Source organism: Castor canadensis, chromosome 11 (assembly GCF_047511655.1).
Source record: "Castor canadensis chromosome 11, mCasCan1.hap1v2, whole genome shotgun sequence".
Classification (NCBI taxonomy): Eukaryota; Metazoa; Chordata; class Mammalia; order Rodentia; family Castoridae; genus Castor; species Castor canadensis.
Window position 1 is genome coordinate 59,763,294 of NC_133396.1, and position 23,583 is coordinate 59,786,876.

The following is a 23,583-nucleotide window of genomic DNA, read 5'->3' on the forward strand; positions in this document are numbered from 1 at the left end:
CCATAGGAATGTTCTTGAAGGGTGTAACTCTATCACCAAATGTTTTACACCAATCCTCAAGGATTGGCACATTTGAGATTCAACTTCCAGTGTGGAATTTCCAAGAGGTGGGGCATTTAGTTTCTTTCCTAATTGAATGCAACGGGGTGCCGGTGGCTCATGACTGTAATCCTAGCTACTTGGGAGGCTGACATCAGGAGGATCAGGATCAAGGTTCAAAGCCAGCCCAGGCATATCGTCTGAGAGACCCTATCTCGAAAAAACCCATCACAAAAAAGGGCTGGTGGAATGGCGCAAGGTATAGGCCCTGAGTTCAAATCCCAGTACCTCCAAAAAAACCAAAAATACTGAATGCAGTCTGCTGGGTCCTCCAGCCTAGCACTGTACATTTTGTATTGTTGGTAAATATTTTTATCTTTGTCTCAATTGTATCAAGTTTAGTAAAGTTTTGCTCTCAGTATCCCCATTTCCCATAAGATAAATTTTTTTTTTTTTTTTTGTGGTACTAGGGTTTTAACTCAGGGCCTACACCTTGAGCCACTCCACCAGCCCTTTTGTGAAGGGTTTTATTCGAGATAGGATGTCAGAACTATTTGCCTGGGCTGGCTTCTAACCTCGTTCCTCCTGATCTCTGCCTCCTGAGTATCTAGGACTACAAGTGTGAGCCACCTGGTGCCTGGAAAGATAAATATTTTAAATAATGCCAAAACCAAGCATTGCTATAAACTTTTGCAGTGCTGGGGATCAAATCCAGGGCCTGTGCATGCTAGACAAGTGCTCTACCACTAAGCTACAGCCCCAGCACACGGCTACTATATTCTCTAAAATAGGAAATGAGGTTGGTTAATAGGATCACTGTATAAACCCTCTAAGTATGTATAAACTGACCTTCAAAAATCTGAATCCCAAGCCAGATGTGGTATTCATGCCTGTAATCCCAGATACTCAGGAGGTAGAGGCAGGAAGATTCAGAGGGCGAGGCCATTGGGTTCTTAGAGTGGATCAAATGGTAGCATACCTGCTTCGCAAGCACAGACTCTGAGTTCAAATCCCAATACCACCAAAAAATCAAAACAAAACAAAGAAAGAGGGAGGTCTGGGGGCATGGCTTAAGAGGCCTTGTAATTGCCTAGTTAGAACAAAGCCCTGGGTTCAATCCCCAGTACTGGAAAAATACTGAATTCCAGCATAGACTAAACTATGATATTTGAAAGCTAAGTGACCCTAAAATTAAGGAACCTGGAGGAGGAGGTTTCACCATTGGGGATGATATGCAACTAGTGGAACCAGTTCACACAGTGGCAGCCATACAGGACAAGGCTGTAGCAACAGCTTGTATTGGCATACTCTGGGTCTTTCCTATTTATCCAGGTTTTCCATGGCCAACCAGTGCTGGACATGCAGGTGACCAGGGCGTGCTGGCAGGCTGCTATGATGCTACATACATTCCAGGAGGTGCTTTTGCCCACCTAAGAGGACTGGGCTGATCTCACTTGTAATTGAGGACCAAGAGCTGCACCAAGAGCTGCAAAGCCTCATCTGCATCTGGACTCGATTTATTGCTGAACTCCTAGTCTTTGAGTTGGGATGAGGCTTGTATTTTCATGTGGGAGGAATGTGAACTGCTGTGGCTAGAGGCTGGGCTGTGGAAGATCACATTCTCAACAGATGACCACAATAGCTAAGTGCTGGTGGCTCACACCTATAATCCTAGCGACTCAAGAGGCAGAGATCAGAAGGGTTGTGGTTCAAAGCCAGCCTGGGCAAATAGTTCTTGAGACACTATCTCAAAAAACCCTCTCACAAAAAATTGGGCTAGTGGAGTGGCTTCAAGCTGAAGGCTTTAAATTCAAGCCCCAGTACCACAAAAAAAAAAAAAAAAAAGATGACCACAATAGCCTTCATGTCACACACATCCTGCAATGTGACTTTGGCACTCCTCCTTGAGAACAGAATCTGTTCCCCCTTCTTTTGAAGGTGGGTTTGTGGCAATGACAGAAGTGAAGTTATGTGATTTCTCAGCCTAGTTCCTAATCGCCACCATGCAGGCAGTCTGACAGCCCTGTGAGAGGGAGCTCAAAGTAGGCGGCTCCTGTAAGGAGACCACATAGAGAGACCCTGAGTCTGAGAGAGGGAGAGAGAGGTGGGTTAGGAGGGAGGGAGAGAGAGATTTGTGTTTTTTCTTTTTAAATCAAAATTATTACCATGCAATATATATATATATATATATATATATATATATATATAGAGAGAGAGAGAGAGAGAGAGAGAGAGAGAGAGAGGTAGTATTGGGGTTTGAACTCCAGGCCTCATGCTTGCTAGGCAGGTGCTCTACCATTTGAGCCACTTTGCCAGCCAAAATTATTACCATGTAATATACAAAGATAAGTACATCCAGGTTAGTTGAAAGAATCTGGGTATTTGAGCTTCCGAATATTAAAAATGTCTTTTTATTCTATGATTCTTGCTTGTCAGTTGCATTAGGTTTTGCAAACATTCAGGAATAATAGTTAATAGGTAAACATATGTTTTGCTAGTTTCCTTTCCCACCACTGTTCCTCATTTTACTATTTATTGTATTGCTTATTCTGGTTATGTTTATGTAACAGGGTTGTAAATTTACCCAACACCCTAGGAGCGCCCACCACAGAGACTCTTTATGTCTCCAAGGGATCTTTTCTTCCTTCTTCGCACTGGCAGTGGGAGAACACACATTAACTTGATAGTTATTGGAATCCCTTCTCCAGATCAGATCAGATGTTCTCTTCAGAGTAAATATACCGTCATGTCCAAGTTCGTCTTCTCATTAGGACTGTCCTTCCTCTTCCCTTCACCTTTCACACAGTGGAGTCTGAGCAGAGTGGGACTGTCCCTGAATTGACTTCAGCTGGTCCCTAATCTGAGATGGCAGATCTGGTGTCTGGACTAGGAACTGCTGGGAGCAACAGGTCCCAGCTAGACTTAGACATGCCAGTGTCCACAGTTTCTGGCCACCAATGAACCCACTTCTTAGCCCCACGCTGCAGCTGGCCGGTGGCCTCTCAACAAACTGGCCTTTCACCACTGTGCCACTGGGAGCCCTGGACCCCTGCATCACACTGTAACAGCCATGAGGACTTTGGCTGGCTCTTCTCCCCCACTCTCTCCTCTTCTGTTTTTGTTTTTGCGATACTTGGACTTGAACTCAGGGCCTACACCTTGAGTCACTCCACCAGCCCTTTTTTGTGATGGGTTTTTTCAAGATAGGATCTCTCAAGTCATTTGCCGGGCTGACTTCAAACCTCGATCCTCCTGATTTCTGCCTCCTGAGTTGCTAGGATTATAGGCATGAGCCACCAGCACCCGGCTACACTCCTCTTTTGTGTTCTTGCTATTCCCTGCTGGATGCAGCTATCCGAGAGGCATCTCCTGGTTTGAAGCAATCCTTAGTCTATGTCCATGAGTTCTGCCATACCCAAGTGAGTGGTTCCACCATGCCAGAAAACCCCAATTCCAACTCAAAAACTAACATGTATGACTGACCTCTCTCACCTTTTTCCCCGAGTTAGTCAGTTTTCCATCGCTGTGACAAAATACTTGAGAAAATCAAGGAGGAAAGATTTTTGGCTCACAGTTTTCAAGTTTCAAGTCCGTGGTACCACAGTCACTTTGGGGCCTGTGGTAGGTCATGGTGGTGTAACCTTGTAAGGAAGGAAGATACTTACCTCATGGTGGTCAGGAAGCAGAAAGAGGGAGAGAGAGAGAGAAAGGGAGAGAGAGGAAAAGGCTGAAGTCCTAATATCCCCTTCAAGAGCACATTTCCTAGGCTCCATCTTCTAAAAGTTCCACCATCTCCCAGTTGTTCCAAAGCCTGGTGATAAAATCTTCAACACTTGGCCTTTTGAGGACCTTCAAGATCCAAACCATAACCCTCCTTTCAACACCTTCCAGGGGTTGGGTTTTGCTCTGGTAAGCAAAACCTTCAGTTAGGGTCCCCTTCTTTGCCCTCAGCTTGAGGAGAAGTACAAGGAACATTTTCTTTACACTGGAATAAACAATGTGCATTTAAGTTAGTGCCTGATTTTCTTTCTATTGAGACCACAGACTGGTTCGGAAATAGAACTAAGGATGGAAATAATTATAAATCCAAAGTTTTCTAAGAGAGTTCCTTGGTTGGTTTATAAATCATAATTTTTTTTAAAGCAAGTCCATTCCATCGTTCTCTGCTTCTGTTTAGTTGTTTTGGGGGTTTTTGGCTTTTTTTTTTTTTTTTTGCCATTATGTTCTGAATTTCCAAGAATTCTTTCTTGTTCTCTGATTGCTCCTTCTTATTTTTGTTGTGATAAAATTTTCTATTTTTGAGTGTATAGTTCAGTGGCACTTAGCTCACAATTGTGTGTAACCCTCATCATTACAGATTCCCAAAACGTTTTTATCATCCCCAAGAAAAACTCTGTACCTACTAAACAATCCCTTCACCATCTCCCACCCTCCAGCCAGGGAATGTCTACTCTACCATTTTCTTTCTGAGCAGTTTGCCAATCCCAAGGACCTCATGTAAGTGGAAACATACAATGTCTGTCCTGTGCCTGGCTGATTTCACTTACTATAATTTTTCAGGGCTCATCCATGTAGCGTGAATTAGAATCTTTCCCTGCTAAATAATACTCTGTGTGGATCGCTTTTTATACTCTAAGTTATTTTTATGAATGCAAGCTTCTGTCAATAGTATTATGGCGGATATGGATCGTCACATCTTCAGTGGGGGGAGGGGACTGCCCAACCTTATGCAACTTTCCCAGGACGCTCGCTTCGGAGGGTTCTCGGTTCACACTTGGCAGAGGTGGAGGCGATCGCTGGCGCTGGTGTGGGTTCCTCCGCCTTCGCACCCGCGCCACACAGTCTTTTGCTTGCTCTCTCTGGTCACTGCCCATCCCAGTACACCTGCTCTCTGGATGACGGCTGACAGCGAGGAGCTGCAGGCGCTCACTTTTCTTGCACCGACGAGGCCAGCCGCTCGGGTGCCCCAAGGAGAAAGCGAGGGGAGGCCGGGGCTAAAGGGTGAGCAGGCACCAAAAGCACTTGGGACTAGTGTGTTCCCCGCTTTGTGGAGGCAGAATGGGGACAGCGTTCCCTCTTCTGGCCGTAGCAGGTGGACTGCAATGTGGTCCCGGCAGGCTGGGGAAATGGCTGGGTGTAGGGTGGTGGTTGGAATTTTCTGGGATGCTGTGCCTTTGCTCTCCTACGTGGTGAGGGAGGAAAGCACCAGCACAGCCCAGAAACCCTGCTGCCTCAGGGGTCTGCTCTCAGGCCCGCTGCTCAGCTGGACAGACCTTCCCACTTCTTCCCTGGAGCCAGTCCTTTGCTTTTGTAGTGTGTGTTTTGGTTTGGTTTTGGCAGTCTTGGGGGTTTGAACTCTAGGCCTGGCTCCAGTCCTTTTGCTTTAGTCTATTTTTCAGTAAGAGTCTCATGGATTTGCCTAGGGCAAGCTTTGGACGGGGATGCTCACACCCAGCCCCTCCTTTGGGGTGAGGGTCTAAGGTGCCTAGGACTACTTGGCCTTTCATGGAAAACAACTAACTTCAACTTTTCAGGGTTTTTTGTTGTTGTTGTTGTTGTTGTTGTACTAGGGTTTGAACTAAGGGCCTTCACTTTGAGCCACTCCACCAGCCCTTTTTTGGTGAATTTTTTTTTTTCTTTTTGAGCTAGGGTCTCAGGAGAACTATTTACCCAGACTGGCTTCGAATCGCGATCCGCCTGATCTCTGCCTCCTAAGTAGCTAGGGTTACAGGCGTGAGCCGCTGGCACCCGGCTTTCAGTTCTCTTAACACCATTCTATCCAGTTTTGGGTTTGCTTGGAAGAGATCCTCACTTTTTTTTTTTCTTTTATCTTTGCTCATGTCCATGGAATCTGGGGAGAAAAGAGGAGCAAAGTGTTAGGTATAATCCTGTCTGAAACCAGAAATCAGTGAAGTTATACTTGACTAGGTTTCAAAATTTACATTACAGTTTTTGGTGTCTCTTCTCCACATTTTTCTCTGTTTTGATGACTATGAAAAGTGATTCGTAATATTCTGGCTCATTAAATTCACTGCGTGATTTTGGGACACATTTTGTTTGAAATTGTATTTCTGAACTAGAGTCTTGTGGGAATAGGTTGTGATAAGAATTAGGATTATAAGAAGCAGAATCTGTGTATTTTTAAAACTAGGAAAGCTATTCTAAATTGACCCGATATACTGACTGCATGCACAATACTGGAAGGAACAGAGTAGTGGATAGAAATTAAGGCCTATTATCTAGATGCTGAAAAAAACAATGTTTTCCACCAGGTGGCGCTGTAGACTATGGGTTAAGATTTTTGGGTTTTTTTTGTTGTTGCTTTGTAGCTTTCCTTTTCTTTTTCTTTTCTTTTTTTTTTTTTTTTTGTCGTGGTACTGGGGTTTGAACTCAGGGCCTTCACCTTAAGCCACTCCATCAGCCCTATTTTTGTGAAGGGTTTTTTGAGCTAGGGTCTCTCAGAACTTTTTGCCCAGGCTGGCTTTGAACCGTCATGCTCCTGATCTCTGCCTCCTGCCTACCTAGGATTACAGGTGTGAGCCACCTGCGCCTGGCAAAATCTCTTCATAGCAGATTCAGTGAGAGCCACAGGACCAACCAGGTTAAGGCAGAAAGAGTGACTAGGTTCTGGTAACTGAAAACTTGAGGACTAGGGCTGACTTCAGGCACAGCTGGATCTTGTGTAGACAACCCTAGGGGTCAGGCTTATTCTCTTCAGTGATTGGCCTCATTGTGCAGTAGACTCTCCTTTCGTAGTGGTAAGGTAGTTGTAATCCCTTTGGCCTCCAGCCTTCCAGACTTAAATCCAAGGAGCCTCAGTTACCTAATGACTTCAACAAAAGTCTAAAAATTGAGTCTCTTGAATGGCCTGGCTTTGGTCAGTTGTTCACCTGGAGCCCATTTCTGCCACCAGGCAATGATAAATTGGAAAGGCCTAGGTCACATGGGACTGAGGGTGAAGCCAGCTTACCCTTGGGGACAACCCTACACACACCACCAAGCTTTGCCACTGAAGCTTGGTGGAAGGGTGCTGGGTACTCCTCAGAAAACAGGCGGAAAAGGAGAGGACAGAGACAAGGGCACATGCGGGGAGATCCTGTGGGGGTCGGGGACAGGGGCTACTGACACAGCTCTCAAGATGGACTTTGACTGGCCACCTTAAAGAGGCACAGTCTGCACTAGTGACTTCAGAGGTATAGTAGCCCCAGGAGGGATTTGGTCCTTGGAGATGGAGAAGACCAGAGTCGAGGCTGGATTGGCCATGGTGTGTTGAATTCACAAGGATGGAAAGCTCAAGAGCTGACAAAGAAAAGGGTGTGCTCATTGGTCCGTGGATGGTGGTGATCCCCAGGGATTGGGGTAGGAGAAGAGAGATGAAAAGCATGCCCTTCAAAGAGCCACTGGGGAACCAGGAGGAGCCTGACCCCAAACTCCTTACTGTGGGCTTTGGGGAGTCTTGGAGGAGGCTCTGAGTAGAGCCAGATTTTCATCAAAAGTGTTAAGAAGATGGCAGAAACTTTGAATTAAACAAGTCAGATTAAACAGATCTTTCTCCTCTCTCTCCCAAAACCTCATTCAAATTCCAACAAAGGGATTTTTTTTTTTTAAAGGCATAAACCCCAAAGGACGAGAAGTGCAGGGGAAGAAATGAGAACAGACAAGAGAAGTGAGCAGTCTGGTAAGTGTGGATGAGCGATGACTGACCTGGTATAGCAGAGACTCAAACCCAAGTGATGGCGGCAAGGGTGGGGGTGGGGATGGGGATCTTACAGGCATCAAACCCAGCAGAATTCTGGAAACTTCAGGAACTGAAAATATCAAGTGTTTTGTTTCTTTATTTCTAGGAAATAAAAGACCCCAATATTTGGTGGCTTGAATAAGAAACGCAGGGCCTTCTGCATGCTAGGCAAGTGCCCTGCCACCATGCTCCATCGCCAGTCCTACCACTGTGTGATTCTGTGACTGCACTGGCACATGTGACGCTGGCTGGGCATCCAGGTGGCTCACATGACTGCCGTTTAGTGCCAGCTCAGCAGGGGCAGTCACAGGAGGATTTTTGTATTTCTTCGTGTAGGTTCTCCACCTGACTTGGGCTTCAATAGCACAGAAGTTAGCTGACTTTCAGCTAAATCTAGTTCTTTCCCCAGGTTGATCATTTTTCCCAGTACATTTGATTATCAGTATCAGTGATTATCAATACCTGTTTACATAAGACAGCTGAATCTTAGCCACAAGGTCAGTGTTAACACCATATTGAAATATGGCAGGTGATATAACCTGAGAAATTATTACTGAGCGAGTGCTTGCTGCCCAAGGCACAGAGAAGCCGATATTACTACACTGCCTTTGTCAGAAAGAAAAGCTTATTGCAGGTTGACTGACAAGGAGAGGGGGGCATGCTCAAATCTGTCAGCCATTAAGGAAGGAATTAAAGTGCCCCTGGTAAAGGGAAATAGAGGGCTTGAGTGGTTATAACCAAAAGTCTAGGTGAAATCATATGCTGGAGCTTGTGGACAATTCTGGTCCATCCCAGAACTGGTGGGGGGACACCTCACTTGAAATCTAGGTCTCCAAGGCTCTGTTCTCATGCTCCTCGGGGGCCGCTCCTTGGAGACTTTCAGTCCTACTGAGCTCTCAAGGTCATTGCCCTAGGGCTCTGAGCCTGCATCTAAAAAAAAATAGCTTGAACAGTTTTTAGCAACAGGGAAGCTGCTATTTTTATGGCTGCTTCAAAGTCATGGTCCAAAGACGCTGGCATGTCACTGGAATCCTACTCAGCCACTGACAAGGAGTGCTGTTCCCCTGGACTGGCCACAGTGCGTAGTCAGAATGCTTCTCAGCGGCCACTCAGGTTTGCAGACTTTGTCTTTGTTGAGTCATTTTGGCACCTTTTGGCCACACCCTTTCAGGTATCCTGTATAACTGAGCTACAAGCCAAGTCATTGCTCAGGTTGAGTTGCCTTGCAGCCATAATGGGATATTTGATGTCCCTTGTGCATATCTACTTTTTCATTTCTTTAAACTTAGGTGCCTCCCCCTTTTGAAAGTACTCAGTGGACCTTTTGCTAATGACCCATTGAGCTGTCAAGAAGGGACAGAGTGAAAACACCACTTTGGGGTAAAGTAGCAGCACTTTGTGTTGTTTTGCTTCAAGGGTGGTGTGACAAGGTTAAAAAGGTACGACAAAAACAAAAACAAAACTTAGATGCCATTTCTTCTCCCCCTTTTCCACCTTTGGAGGGGATACTAATGCCATCAGCTATATAATTCTAGTGGGTGGCCCCTCAGTCCCCTCCCACTCATTTGGGCAGGGTTACACAGGTACAGAACTAGGGACTGTCTTAGTCCCTAGCAATACAGCTATATTTGCTATTTTTGGTTTTGGTGGCACTGGGGTTTGAACTCAGGGCCTCATGCTTGCTGGGCAGGTCCTGTACACTTGAGCCACTCCCCCAGCCCTTATATTCACTGTTAACACCAGTTTTGCCAGATGGATAAAGACACAACCCTCCTCATCAGGCCCTTAGGAATTCTAGCATAAAAGTTCAAAGGATAGCTAGAGACTCATGGTTTGGAGTTGATCTACTCCAGGAACCCACAGTTGCATCCCTGGTCTAAAGACCATCAGTTCAGATGGGAAAAAATAAAGTAAGGCCAGGAGGAATGGTACTGTCTAATAATTGTGCCTGCGTCCCCTTAACTCCTTTTTGCAGGTCCCCACAAGTGGAGCAGTCTGTCTGGGGAGACCCTCCTTTCCTTAGCCCCTCCCCCACACTGAGGATGAGCGTGTGTCCTAGCCTTCCAAGCCTTACTGTCCCCCGACACACCATTTTATCCAACAAATGCTCCAATCGTCCATTCAAATCTCTATCAAGCCATTACGCTGAGAATGAAAACGTGTTCCAGGGTCTGAAGAAATGTGACTCGACAGTCTCAATTGGCGCAATATTTTCCGTTTCAGTCCCTTTGTAGCATTTTAAATGTTAAACCTTTCACCAGGCATGCAAAACCTAGTCTAGAATGAGTGCCTTTCTCTTGAGGATCCATTTGTAGCCTCCAGGGGCACCGGCATAATCCAATTTGACAGCTAGATGTGGAGCCTTCCCCACGGGGACCTTCTTCATAGTTCTCTGCTGTCTTTGTCTTTCTTTTTCTTTTTGATGGGGAAGAGGGAGAGTTGTACTGGGGTTTGAACTCAGGGCTTTGCACTTGCTAGGAGGTGCTCTACCACTTGAGCCATGCCTTTAATTCTTTTTTCTCTGGTTATTTTGGAGGTAAGTTCTCACTCTTTGACCAGACTGGCCTGGACTGAGATCTTCCTAGTTTACGCTTCCCACCTACTCCCCCAGTCCCCTACCCTGCATTGAGATGGGGTCTCTAGAAGATTTTTGTTTTGTTTGTTTATTTTTTGCCTGGGCTGACCTTGAACTGTGATGCTCCTGATCTCAACCTCCAAAGTAGCTTGGAATGACTGACATGTACCACTGTGCTCAGCTATTGGTTGAGATGGGGGTCTCCCAAACTATTTGACTGGGCTGGCCTCAAATTCGATCCTCCCAATCTCAGCCTCCCAAGTACCTAAGATTACAGGTGTGAGCTACCAGCACCCAGCTACTCTCTGTCTCTCTTGTTGGTAGACAGATGGTTCTTTTTGGTATATTGTGCCCAAGAGGGTGCAGTGAGAACTGTGGATTCAGCCCATCTCTGCATTACTATAGTTTCCCTGTAGCCACTCATTTCATAGACCCAGGTGGTCACCTCAAGCAAGAACACTAGGAGATCCATCTTCACATTCTACTTGCAGATTCTTCTTTTTCTTTTTCTTTTTGGTGGGACAGGGATTTGAACTCAGGGCCTTGTACTTGGTAGGCAGGTGCTCTACCACTTGAGGCCCTCCACCAGCCCCATTTGCAGATAGATTCATCCGATGAGCATGGACACGTCTGACTTTACTATGGTCTTTAAGTTCCACAGTGATTTCCCTGGGTCCCTGCTTTCATAGTTCATTTTCCATTGTCCTTCTGACTGATCCTATGACCAGCCACCACCCATGAGCTGATTAAAACACAATTGTAGGGTCAGACAGCATATGTTCTGCCCACTGAGATGACTTGTTTTTATGTTTATTTATTTAGGCAGTACTGGGGTTTGAACTCAGGGCCTCATGCTCGCTAACCAGGCGCTCTACCACTTGAGTCACGCCCCCAGCCCTTTTAGTTATTTTTCGACTAAGACCTCAAGTTTTTGCACAGGCCAGCCTGGATCACAGTCCTCCTGTTTCTGCCTCCTTTATAGGTGGGATGACAGGCATGGACACACACCACATCTGGCATGTTGTTTGAGATGGGGTTCTTGCTAACTTATTTGCCACAATCTTCCTGATCTCTGCTTCCTGAGTAGCTGGAATTAGAGCTGTGAGTCACTGTACCTGGCCCATAAAATTAAGAAAGTAAATTCCAGAAGCAGCAGCTACTAGGGTTGCCTGGCCAGGAGGAAGGGGTGTGATAGAGTGCTGCTGTTTTCACCCATGAACCTTGTTGAATGTTTGATGATTATGACTTGGTGACTGCCTGACTTGGCTAAATATAGAATTAATTTTAAAAAATCTATGCAGAGAAGTTTGTTTCCATTAGTTAGGACCTGCAGAGACCACATGAAGGTTTGAGAGACCAGTGAAGTGGAAAGCAAGGAAAAAAAGCAGAAGAGAGAGAGAATAAGAGAGAGGGCCCATGACCAAATAGGTCTACATTTCTTCTGGGAGCAATTCATGATGGCAGCAAAGCCAGAAAGTGATGAATACTGACCAAAGGGAATGGAGAGGATTTGTGGAGGCTGGCTGAAAAAAAAAAATCAGGTTTTGCACAGAGAAGGGGCTTCCTCACCTTCCAAATCCTCAGTGAGGCTCAGGTACTGCCAGCCTAGGACGATGGCAGCTGAAAGAATGGACAGACAAGCTAGAAAAAGCAAATGCTACTGCATTTGCTCCAGAAAGAAGAGCTTTCTACCACCGTGGGGGACAAAGCTGTCCCTCATCTTAACACTGCAGGTGTCCCTGGAGACTACTCTGTGTCCCATTCTAAGGTAATTTATTTTTAGAGGAATGACACTGAGTCATTGGGAAAGTTAAATTATATCCACTGGGCTCTGATTGTTAAGGACAGGAAGAGTTTTAGAAATATTTCCATAAAAAGTGGTTAAAATTATTTAAAATGTGTAACTCTCAGTTTTTACCCAATGTGCTTTTTTTCTCCTCTTTCTCTGGGGGGTGGCCTCTTCTTTTTTTTTTTTTTTCTTTTCTTTTTTTTTTTTTTTTTTGGTCTCTTCTTCTTTTTCCCCAAGTAGATGAACTGTCCCATGGGCCTTCCCAACCTGGCCAGGACGGAAGAGTCAGTCCTGTGTTCTGTCACTTTGAAGTATTGCCATTCTGTAAGGGCCATCCTCTGCCCTGACCCCACAAGTCCTGAATGACCAAGGTAGCTAAATCCCATGAAGAACTTGTACCCATGTGGATGTGTATTATCAATTAAACAGAGAGTACAGGGCCACAACCCCATCCTGGGAAGACGGACCCATCTTCCTCACCCAACATGTAGTGCCTGTTCAATGATGAAGACATCACTGAAGAGCAGATTGGGCCCTGGAGGTTATTTTTACACTATTCACCATAAGTCCTTTCTCCACTCAGTCTTAGTCTCCCTCACCTGTGTGAAATGTAAAATTATGGCACTATGGGCTTGGGGGTAGCACAGTGGTAGAGTGCTTGCTGAGTTTGTGGGAGGCCCTGGGTTTAATCCTAGCACCCCAGAAACAAGAATGAAAAAATACAAAAATAATTTCTGAGGTCACCCAAGCAAGATGCCCTGAGTTCAGACCCTGGTACCACCACCACCAAAAAAAAGATGTACAGGATTTAGTCACAGCTGTATAAAAAGACATTACTGAGAAACCTTGCCTTCTTCATCTTCCCCCCCAACACACAGATTAAATTTAATGTTTTTACAAATATGTGTTCTGGCTGAGCACTAGTGGCTTCTGCCTATAATCCTAGTTACTCAGGAGGTAGAGAGCAAGAAGATCACGGTTCAAAGCCAGCCTCCAGAAAAAAAAAAAAAACATCACAAAAAGTGGCTGGCCGAGTGGCTTAAGTGGTAAGAGCTCCTGCCTAGCAAGTGTGAGGCCCTGAGTTCCAACCCCAGTGCTGCCATAAAAAACAAAAGACCAAAAAAATGTATTTTGATCCCTCCTTTGTATCTAAAAGACAGCATATACTTTATACTCTCCTGAGCAGGGCTTTCTCCACTTAGCAATGTAAATTGGGAAGTCTTCTTTATTAGAACCTTCTTATAGTTTGCATTATATTTAGTTCATCATGTGATTTACACCATAATTTATTCAACCAGTCCCCTCTTACTGGACACTTGGGTTATTTCCACTCTATTGCTATGACAGTGTCTCATCCTTGTACTTACATAATTTCTCAAAGGCACACATGATAGGCATGTCTTTTCTACTGCATTAAAAGATAAATGTAAAAGGTTGTCATTCCCTAAAGCTCACCAACAGAATATGTAGAATTCAGGGAATCTTACCAGCCGATTAGATAGAACACATGGTGTCTCACTTTAGTTTTACTTTGCCTTTCTCTTTAGTTTGTATTTTACTTCTCATCATGTGTTTAGACTTTTATATTTCTTCTTTTTTTTTTGGTAAATTATCTCTTCATGTTCTTTTGCTCATTTTAAAAATTGGATTGGATTTTTTAAAAAATTTCTAGAAGTTCTTTGTATTTTAGAAAGTTAATCCTTGGTCTTGATATGAATTTCAAATATTTACCCCAGCTTGTTTTAGGTCTTTTTTTTCTTTTTCTTGTGGTGGTACTGGAGTTTGAATTCAGGTTCTATACCTTGAGCCATCCCACCAGCCCTTATTTGTAATAGGTTTTCTGGAGATAGGGTCTCATGAACTTATTTGCCCAGGCTGGCTTCGAACTTCTATCCTCCTGATCTCTGCCTCCTGAATAGCTAATATTATAGGTATGGACCACTGGCACCTGGCTTGTTGTAGGTCTTTTGATTTTATTTGCAATTTAAAATTTAACATCTTATTTTGAAATAAGTATAAATACACATACTGAGGTTAAAAAAAATACTACCATCTCCTATATCCTTTATGCAGCTTCCCCAATGGTCAGCATACTGCAAAACAATATAATATATTTATGATTTTTTTGGGTGGGAGTGGGGTTTGAACTCAGGGCTTTACACTTGCAAAGCAGGCACTCTACAACTTGTGCCACACATCCAGTCCTATTTATGATTTTTTTTTTGCCACAAAAAAGCTTGTTAATGTGGTGGAATTACTCTTTTTATTTATAGTTTCTGAATTTTGACTGTTACAAAGACCCCCTTGCAATATCTATATACTCCCACTAGAGGGAGCAGTTTCCTCCATGACTCAGTTTAGCAGGGAAAGAGGTTTTCAGAGATGCCCTCTTCTTTAGAAGTGGTTTCTTCACAGGCCATAACTTTTGCTCTCTACAGAGTCCACTTTTGGCAGCCCCACCTTCTGGCCTTACCCTGGCCTGGATACTAAGCTAGACTCAACTGCATACGCTGCTGTAGGAGGCTCCTCTTGGAACCTGATGGTCCCACCCACCAGCTCCTGTGGCCTAGGAGTTGCCCTGACTGGGGCCAGTAACTGGGTAAGCGTTTATGGGCAGCAGAATCCTTTCCAGTGCCCTGCCTGTCCAGTGTCTCCTTGGCTTAGGGCAAACCTCTTAAAGGTTGATTCTTCAGCTCTGTGAGCCTCTTCCTCTGGCCAACTCTCCTGCCTTTTCTCTCACTACAGATTCAGGGGCTTTGAAGTCAAACTCATCCCCAGGCTGCTATCGACCACCTGTCATTTCTGCTGCTTAAGCCACAATTACACTTGACCTGTAAATTGAATTTCCTTGGGAACTCAGTGACAAGATTGATTCAGCCTAATTGAGTCAAAGATCCACTCTATGCATTCATCTAGTCCTTGCTTCTGCCTGGGGCTCTCTGAGCTGAGGCCACCAGACTTTCACAGTTTTTGTTTATTTAAACAATAGGCACCTTTTAAAACTTTCTGAAAGTGATCCTATGACATTGCCCTTTTTTGCCTTCTCTTCCTAGCAAGCTGAGGGCAAAGGAAACTTGTTTTTTTGCTTTGTTTTCAGGAAACTTGTTTTTAAACTGATTTGTGTTCTCTTCACACGAATGTCAAATGCAATTGTAAGGGGGGAAAAATGTCCAGACTTATTCAAAAGCAGGTTTGGAAATGAATAAGAAGTCAGCGTCTAGGAAGTTAGCAACTTGTTCTTTTAAATTTTTTCTTTAATCCCTGAAGCTGTTGAGGGGAGGGTAGGTGGGCTGCCTGACTGACAGCTGTCAGACCCTTCCCTGCTGCCCCAGCTCCTTCCAGGAGCCCTGTCGCCATCACGGTTCCCCGATCCTGCCCGCACCCAAGGCTGCGAGAGCCCGGCCGTTGCGGGTGGCGGCAATCACAACTCCAGGGGCATCATTTTCGCGTAAGGGGGGAAGCTGTCAATCAAGAAGGCGCTCGCCCAGCGGTTCCTCCAGCTGTCACCAACACAACTGCCTGCTATTTAAAACCCTCCCGGCTGCGGATCCAGCCACAGACACGAGGGTGCGGGACTTCAGATCAGCTGCAGGTGCCCCAAAGAGACTTCGTTCCAGCTGGGGGGAACCACCGCAATTGTCATGGCCACTGCCCCAGTCCTGGCTTTGCCTCAGGAGGCACAGCTTCAGATGATCCTTAGCGACCCAGCCCACTCCGGACCGCAGTTCTCAGCCCAGTCCGCCAGAATGAGCAGCTCTCCCCTCCCCCTCGGGGCGACCTCTCTCCTGTGCACCGCCCCGTGCTGCAGCGAGGGACCCAGTGAAGCCTCACCCGAGTGGTTTCGTTGCCCACGTGGGGTCTTTTATCACGGATAGAGTGGGCTGAGCTGCCAGCTCCAGGCCTAGAGCTAAGAGGGCGTCAGATAAGCTCCAGACAGCAGCTGGGAGCAAAGCCATGGAGAGCTGAGACTAGGAATGGACTGGAAGTGCTGAGAGGGTGACAGGAGAGACCTGAAGGAACAGAGAGGGCTGTGAAGAGCAGATTGCAAAAGGCCGAAGACTACATACAGGGAGCAGCGCCAAGGCCACCACAGTCCAGAGCTGTGACAGGAGAGTGAGGGTCCCCACACCCTAAACTCAGAGATCTAACACTAGCTGCTGGTGCTGGGCCTCTGGCACCTAAAGCCCAAAGCTGTTAACACCCTGACACCCCAAGCTTGGAGCTGCTGGCGCAAAGGGAGGACAGCTTGCCTATTTGAGATTTCTATTCCAATAGAGCAAAAGAACCTTCAGCTGTTTGGTGGCAGATGTGTTTAACCTTACTTAAACATTATATAATGCATTCATGCACTGAACATCACACTAAGACAACCCAACGAAAATGAGCACAAAGGCCAGGCACAGTGGCACACATCTGTAACCCTATTTGGAAGGTGAAGGCAAGAGAATAGCTTGAAGCCAAAAGTTTGAGACCAGCCTAGATGACACAAGCAAGATCCTGTCTCAAAACTAACTTTTTTTTTTTTAAGTAAAATGTGGACTGATGGTATGGCTTAAGCAGTCGTGGACCTGTCTAACAAGTGCAAGACCTGAGTTCAAATTCCAGTGTTACCAGACTGAGTGGTCTAAGAAGACACTAGTCCAGGAGAGCCCAAGTCCTTGTGTCACTCGAACAGAGAACTAGACAGAGACACAAATTGCAAAACAGGAGCAGAACTCTATTGAAAGAAAAGGGAAGAGAAAAAGAAGTGGGCTCTGCCAAGTGACTTGGAAGCATTGATTTCTTTGTTTAAACCCAATTTATTGGGGGGTGGGAGTGGAGGCACAAACAATGTATACACATGTAAGTAAATGTAAAAATGGTAAAATAAAAGGAGAAAAAATTAAAAATAAACCAAAAGTTTAAGACATTGAATTAGTATGTGCAATAGACTGTGGCTTTCTGGTAGATGACCTTTATCAAGTTAAATGCAATTCCTCTGTAACTTTCCATTTTTCTCTCACAGTTTCATTGTTACTGCAACCTGAGAGAATGATTCAGCTAATTTTGTATAGGATATTAATTTTAGTTTTCAACTGAGTTCAATTTAACCTTCTGCTCTGTTAATTTTTATTTTAAATTTATAAATTATGATTTTATTATCCAGGAAATCTTTATTTCTTCTTTTTATATGAGTCTCAAATAATTTTTTGAAAAACAAATTAAACTGACCAGAATTTTGTCAAGACAAAAAAACAAAAAACAAAAAAAAAAAACCCCAATTTATAAGTTGTGAGGCATGAACAATCTTGGCACTTCTTAGGGAGGGGCTGGGTTGGCTGGCAGGTAATTAACTCATAACATGGGGTGTTCTGTGCCTGTGCTTATGCTAATTTTCAGGTCTTTAATTATATGTTCGGATGAGATGTGAGCAATATTCATGAGGTCTTAAGTAGAAGACTTTGCCCGAGAGTTCAAATCCAGGTTAGACCTCCCTTTTACCAGGTGCCCCTTTGGACACTATCTTGCAAAAACATTTATGACTGCCAGGGTGTTTACAACTCAGAGGGGATTTATTGCTCTAGAGATGGCTCAGGGTGGTGCTGGGGGAGTAGTGAAAAAAGAGTGTAGTGTGAGGATATCTGTTTGCTTAAAAGAAGGGAGTCGCATGGCAGGTTATTTTTCCTACTGCTAGCCTGCCTCACCAGTACAGCAGAAAAAAAAAAAAGTAAAATGAGCAAAGAATCTGCATAGATATTTTTGTAAAGAAGGAATAAAAGTGGACAACAAGGACATGAAAAGCTGCTCAAGATTATCAGCAACTAGAAAAAAGAAATTAAAACCAGATAGCATGTCTCACCCACTAGAATGGATGTAACAGTGGTGACAACGGCAGTGATAATAATATATAAGCAATAGCAAGTGCTGGGAAGATCGTTGAGCACTTGGGACCCTCATATGTGGCTGGTGAAATGCAGCAATTTGACAGTTCCCGAAAAGGTAAAATGCAGAGTTACCACGTGACCTAGCAATTTCAACGCCAGGTATCATCACAAGAAAGTGAAAACACATGTCCACACAAAACTTCTACATAAACACTCACAGCAGCTTTAGTCATAAAATCCCCAAAGTGGCAACAACCTAAATGACCATCAGTTGATAGATGGACATACAAAATGTGGTATATCTGCACAATAAAATACTCAGCCATAAAAAGCAGTAATGATTACTGACACATGCTATAACATGGATGGACCTTGAAATCATCATGCTAAGTGAAAGAAGTCAGACTCTAAAGACACATATTGTATGATTCCATTTATAGTATGGAACGGACAAATCCAGGGAGGTCACAGATCTTAATTGTTGTCTAGGGCAGGGAGGGATGCAGAGATTGTGGGGTGATGGCTAAAGAGTGTAGGGTTTCTTTGAAGGAGGGATGAAAATGATCTAAAATGGATTGTAGTGATGGCTGTATAACTGTGAATATATTTAATCATCAAATTGGACTCTTTCTTTCTTTTGTGGTACTGGGGCTCAAACTCAGGGCCTATGCTTTGAGCCACTCCCCCAGCCCTTTTTTGTGATGGATTTTTTCAAGATAAAAGGTCTCAAGAACTATTTGCCTGGGCTGGCTTTGAACTATGATCCTCCTGATCTCTGCCTCTTGAGTAGCTAGGATTATAGGCGTGAGCCACCAGGGCTTGGCTTTTTAAAAAATATATATTTATTTTTGGCATACTGGGGTTTGAACTTAGGGCCTCACACTTACTAGGCAGGTGCTCTACCACTTGAACCACTCCACCATTATTTATTTATTTATTTTTGTGAATTGGACACTTTAAATAGATGAATTGTGTGGCATGTGAATTATATCTCAATAAAAGGTCGGTGCCAGGATGGGATTTCCCTAAGCAAAGTCTCAATACATACATACATACATATTTTAAAAAGTAGCGCCTGTGAGTCTCAGCTACTCATCCAGGAGTTGGAGACAGCCTGGACAGCTCAATAAGACCTGCCTCTAAAATCAGAAGAAAACAAAAAGTTGAGTAGTGGGTCTTGCCATCAACTCAGAAATGCAGATCCTCAGGCCCTCCCAGACCAGGGTCAGAATCTGCATTTGAACAAGGTCCACAGACCATTTGTGTTCACAGGGAAATGTAAGAAGCCCTGGATTAGACAACATTCTAAAGTGAAAATTAAAAAAAAAAAAAAAAAAAAAAAAAAACTACCCCTTGTCAGCCTGATTCTGGCTTCACAACTTTTATCAATGCAGTGGATAGTCTCTACAGATGACAACTGAGTAAGATGCAAAGAATCAACACTTCAGACACCTGGGACACCAAAGATAGGGTTGCTTTCTCCACACACTAAAGCAAGTCTCCTGCAGATGCCGGGTAGGTGTTCTTTAATTCACTTGAATTCCGACACCCCCCCACCTGCAGACAGCTCCAGATCCCATAGCCTAAGGGCTTAGTCCCAAACTATCCCCTTCTGTCCAGCCAAGATGAGGCTCCAGATTTGCTGCCACTGCAATCCTCAGCGAGAGCTATTCAGGTGGGTCCCTTCACCCTCACACCCATAAGCTACAATAACAAAATTTATTTAAGCCACTAAGTTTTGGGGGTGTTTGTAACAAAACATTATTTAACTACAACAATGTGCTACCTGAGGCTGGTTACCTGAAATCAGAGGTCATGATTAGCAAAATTCTGTAGTAAAATAATAATTGGTCTCTTGCTGTATACTAGTAACTAGTGATTTGTTTCATAGCCCAAATTTAAATTAATTAAATTCAAACTTAAAACATCTCCCAGATAGTTACCAAGTTCAAAATATCACAAAAGAAAATGAAGAGAGTTGGGAGCTGGTGGCTCACACCTGTAATCCTAGCTATTTAGGAGCCTGAGATTGGGAGGATTACAGTTTAAGGCCAGCCAGGGCAAAAAGTTTTGAGCCTCTATCTCCAAAATAAACCAGAGCAAAATGGACTGGAGGTGTAGTTCAAGTAGGAAAGCACCTGCCTTACAAGCACAAAGCTCTGAGTTCAAACCCCAGTCTCCTGTCCTACCAAAAAAAAAAAAAAGAAAAGAAAATAGAGAAAAATAACAGTAGATCCAAGCATCTGTAATCCTAGCTACTCAGGAGGCAGAGATCAGGAGGATCAAGGTTTGAAGCCAGCCTCAGCAAATAGTTTGAAAGATCCTATCTCGTTAAAAACTCATCACAAAAAAGTGCTGATGGAGTGGCTCAAGGTGTAGGCCCTGAGTTCAAGTCCCAGTACTGCAAAAAAAAAAAAAAAAAGAGAACAGTAGAAAATGGGAATGGCATAACAACATGAAGGCCAGAGAAACAAACTGGCTTTCTTAACTAAGAATTTAATGCTATATTCATTTGGTACCTCTATCATTAAGGATTGTAAATTGATATTTATAAGTGATTGAAAAATGGAAATGAAACACAATTCCAAGTAAGTTCAAATGCTGTGTTATCAACAGAACATGTAACAAATGCCTTATTTATTTATTTATTTTGGCAGTACTGGAGCTTGAACTCAGGGCTTCTAGCTCATTCTGTCACTTGAGCCACCATCCTCAGCTTATTGAGTGAGATGGGAATCTTGTTACCTTTTTGCCTGTGCTAGCCTTGAATGGTAATCCTCCCAATCTCTGCCTCCTGGGTAGCTAGGATTACAGATACAGGCAACCATGCCTGACCAAAATGCCTTATTTTAAACATTTAAGAACAAGAAAGTAAATGTACTAACAAAAGAGATTCCATTCATAATCACAATAAATTGTTTAAAGTACCTGAGGGAAAAAAACTAAAAGGAAATGCATAGAACCTACACCAAAAAAATTGTGAAGCTTATTATTAAAGAATAAAGTGGAGAAATGGAGAGAAATAAAGATGAAAGACACAGTATGGTAAAGATGAAAATCCTAAATTAATTTGTGTTGTACCTTGTTTCTCTGATGCATTCATTTATTGCCTCTAGTAATTTTGAGGTGATTTTCACTTCATTTGCAAAACATGATAGCTTTGTGTCTTTCTTTATATATACCTTTCTTTATCTTGTAAGATAGCTCTGTCAGAATTTGTAGAACCAAGTTAAATAGAGTGACAATATGTCCTTGTCTTGCTCCTGTTTTAAGAGGAGTAATTCATGATTCTCTATTAAGTGTAATTTTGACTTTTGATTTTCAATAGAGCCTTTTTGTCATGTGAAAGAGGCAAACTTTTATTGATTTTAGGAAAAATTTCAATGAAGAATTCCTTGTGGACATTTATGGAAATAGTTGCATGCATTTTTATAATTTTTCCAATAATATGATTGGAAAAGTTTTAGTAGGGAAAAAATAGAAATGCTTAAAGTACATGTTTCTTTTAAAGTTAAATCATGCTCTGATTGCTAAGATTTTATCAAGAATTTTTTCATATCTGTTAATTCATAAGATTACCACATAAACTTCTTTTAAAATGTTATTCTTAGATGTGATGATCAAAATTTGCTTCAGCAGATTGTTCCCGACCTCCCTTTCTGTGACAACCTGCTTTCAGTCTATTGAAAGTTCCTTTCCTAATAAACTTTACCATCACCCTCACTTAAAAAATTTTTTTCGTCAAAGGGAATAAAAGAATTACAAAAAACGATAATGGAAATAGCATTTTTTTTAAGTTCTAGCAAGGATTTATTTTAATATAACAGGATAGAGTATGGGCAAGGTAGGGGGAAGGGGAAAGAGAGAGAAACATTTCAGGTTTCCACACAGGAAATGGGAGCAAAGTCTCCATGAAAGATTTTTTCAGTCCATCCTCACTAGGAAAAAGAAAAAGAAATGCTTAATAAAGTCATAATGAGATAACAAAATTGACAGCAAATTTTAAATAATCCCAGTTCAGAAACAAAAAAATACTTTTCTTGCATGACTAGTGGGAATAGAAATCAGTCCCCCAAATCCAATGAAGCTGGGTGGAATTTTTTTAGTTTCTTCTTTCTTGAATGCTCTAAATTGGCTACAAATATAAATTATTTTCATAATAAAAATTTTGTGAAAAATTAAAACCACAATGAGCTACAATTACACATCCACCAGAATGGCTAAGATGGAAAGGAACGCCTATTAGAATGGGGAAAACCTGGGGCCCTCACCCACTACTAGAAGTGCTACAAGAGTCTTAGGTCCAGGCCCAAGCTCCTGGGATTCCATATTCCAGGTCGTCCACTCGCCCTGTATGACAAATAAAGAGGCATGGTGAAGGGCAGAGAAAGGAGGTTTATTACATGGCACAGCCATACCACGGGAAGACAGCACTTCAGTTCATCCTCAGCCACCTTCGAGTACAGACATGAACTATAGGTTTAAATAGAGGAAGAGCTGGGAAAGGGGAGAAAGGAATGCATATTACGAAGCAGCCCCAGTCACAGGTGTGGCCTGGTTGGGTTCTGATTCTGCAAGGGGTTCAGGAGAAGTTTTTATGGCCATCATCACTTGAGGGGAACAATCTGGCTCCCATGAGATGATCACTCCTGCTCCAGGGTGCTGGCGATTACTCCAGCTCCAGGTGATTGCCCTGATTTGGGGATGGTCTGTCCTGCCAAGGTGCACTGTTGCTTAAGGGTTGTTTCAGTCCCTCATCATAAAGATGTTACTCATCCTGTCCTTCCTGGATTCTAATATAATCACAAAGTGATTGACTTAGACCCAGACAGATAAAAAATGGAGGCAGGGATGCCAAGCTTTTTTCCTGCTTTTAGTTAATTTGTGGACCAAAGTAAGGAGTCAGTGCTAAAGCAAAAGTTACAGGAGGTGTATAACTTAGTTCAACTACTTTGGAAAACAATTTTCCAAAACAATTTGGAAAATAATTTAGGCTTGCTAAAGCTAAGCCTAGATCCACTAGCAATTTCATGTCTAGGGAAATACCCAATAGAAAAAAGAAACTAAGGGTACAGGTTCACCAAAAACCTGTGCAAGAATGTTTATTGTAGCTTTATTTAGAATATTCCCAAGCTGGAGACAACTCAAATGTCTATTAAAGGAGATCATATCGTTTTGGTATATTACCAATAGAATACTGCTAAAAAGAACAGGGAATTACCAATATGGATGAATCACACAGATGTTGTATTGTGACAAGTCAGACACAAAAGAGTACATACTAAAAAAACAAAAGAAAAGAAGAGTACATACTGATGATTCTATTTAAATGAAATTCAAGAACAGATAAAAATATTCATTGGTGATGGTAATAGTGGTTGGTTATCTGGGAAGGGTGTGACCTTTAACTGGGAAAAAGCACCAGACAGCTTTCTGGGTGCTAGAAATGGAAATATCCTATTTTGGTTTAGACAGGAGCTACTTGGGTATTCACATATGTAAAAATTCATCAGGACAAAGATTTAAGCACTTGGGTTGCGGATGTGACTCAGTGGTAGTTATTTGCCTAGTGTATGCA

General features: G+C 43.2%; 1 long non-coding RNA gene and 1 other non-coding gene across 2 annotated transcripts; both read left to right on the top strand.

Annotated features, from left to right (window-relative positions):
• The first annotated feature begins 4,807 nt into the window (after nucleotides 1-4,807).
• Nucleotides 4,808-17,159, top strand: LOC141414070 (uncharacterized). Its single transcript, XR_012439168.1, has 4 exons — nucleotides 4,808-5,040; nucleotides 7,650-7,717; nucleotides 14,580-14,740; nucleotides 14,887-17,159. It is a non-coding gene; the product is annotated as an uncharacterized lncRNA (long non-coding RNA).
• On the top strand, nucleotides 9,074-9,208 carry LOC141414460 (small nucleolar RNA SNORA21). Its single transcript, XR_012439488.1, has one exon. It is a non-coding gene; the product is annotated as a small nucleolar RNA SNORA21 (small nucleolar RNA).
• Nucleotides 17,160-23,583: the final 6,424 nt, after the last annotated feature.